The following is a 1,477-nucleotide window of genomic DNA, read 5'->3' as shown; positions in this document are numbered from 1 at the left end:
GGGGCCTTTAATTCAGAAATGGGGAGGCAGGCCTCCTGGAACCAGTGATTTTTGGAGAAGGCTGGGAAGGGAGTCCCTTCTTCTGTCTATACCAAGAAAAGCAAAGTGTACCTGTTCCCAGAGCACAAGAGCCTGGACCTTGTGGATATGCAGGGCATCATATATAAGCAGTTCCTATGACTGAAGAGGTCGGCACAGATGCGGCAATAGCTTAGACAGGCTAGGGAACTTGACTATCTTCTCCTGAAACATTAAAGAAATCTATTAAGAGCTTAAGAAGAGCAGTGGGATATGTTTTTAAAAGATCACTGAAGATGCAGTGTGGAGAATGCTGGTAGAGAAGCCAGACTGGAGCAGGAGTCTAGTTGGGAGACTGGCATAAAAAACCAGAGGAGATAGTATAAAGAGCCTGGCCCAAGGTATTGGTTGTGGGAGTGAAGCAGGGGTTGGACACTATCTGTTGACAAGTAACATTTTACATGTTTAAATTTGTCTACCGCTTTGCCCTCACCAAACACTTTAACAACCTTAACTTTGCTTCACGACTGCCTCAGCATCACCTGGGAACTTCTGAGAAATACCAGTCCTCTGGCTCCACCTACAACTTAGAGAATCAGAAACCCAGCGAGTGGGGAAAGGGGCAACGATCGTGTGTTAGGGACACTTGGGGAATTCTGAGGTAGGCTAAGGTCTCTCGAGACAGGTGGTGGGGGTGACGTGACTTTTCACACTTGTGAGTGGCCCAGCGAAGACAGTCTCCTTGGCAACTGTCCGGCGAGCTACCGCTGCAACGTTCGTCCACGTTGCCAGGTTTTATCCCTAGAACGGCAGGACACTCAGAGTGCCGGCATTGGGTCTCGAAGGTAAGCGGCACTCCTCTGGCCTCTGCAGTCACCGGCAGTGGCATGTGACAGCGGGTGAGAGATCTGAGCCCCGGGAACCCCAACACCCGGGAGCCTCCAGCCCTTGAGCGGGGGCGCGTCCCCGGGCCGGGCCAGGACGGGAGCGCGCCGAGGGGGTGGGTCAGGCCGGGGCCGGACTGACTTGCCGTCCGAGCCACTCAGAGCGCCTGGCGGCTGACACCCGGGGGCCCTACAATTAATAACACGGCGCCCGCCTGCCGCTCCGGGAATCGCTTGCTGGCTTTCGGGGAAGGACGCGCCTGGGTTAGCCTGGTCAGCTCCAACTAACTCCCCTCAGGCAGCGGCAGTGACTGGAGGTCGTGCCAATTTCCCCCGGCCTCTCCTGGAGAGCCAGCTTGAGTAGGGGACTGTGTCGTTGCCACCGAGGTCCCGCGCTAGACTGCGTCTCCCGGATCTCGGGGAACTTCGTGTGGCCGCTGAGCCGGCAGGTGGGCGAGGGCGACCCTGCGGCTGGGGCTGGGCAGGAGCGTGCGAACAAGGTGAGTGGGGTGGGGAAGTTTGGGCTCCTGGTAGCACATGCTCAGCTTGGGGACGCTGACACCCCCCCCCCCCCC

General features: G+C 57.2%; 1 protein-coding gene across 4 annotated transcripts in view; it reads left to right on the top strand.

Moving 5' to 3' along the window:
- Positions 1–1,058: 1,058 nt before the first annotated feature.
- Svil (supervillin) overlaps positions 1,059–1,477 on the top strand; it is a 225,470-nt gene continuing 225,051 nt past the window's right edge. For all 4 annotated transcript variants that reach the window (XM_048809128.1, XM_048809125.1, XM_048809127.1 and 1 more), the window contains exon 1: positions 1,059–1,402. The gene's annotated coding sequence lies outside the window, so the exon portion shown is untranslated. The remainder of the gene's footprint in view (positions 1,403–1,477) is intronic.

The sequence above is a fragment of the Marmota marmota genome, unplaced genomic scaffold, assembly GCF_001458135.2.
Source record: "Marmota marmota marmota unplaced genomic scaffold, marMar, whole genome shotgun sequence".
Classification (NCBI taxonomy): domain Eukaryota; kingdom Metazoa; phylum Chordata; class Mammalia; order Rodentia; family Sciuridae; genus Marmota; species Marmota marmota.
This window is presented reverse-complemented; position numbering and strand designations above follow the sequence as displayed.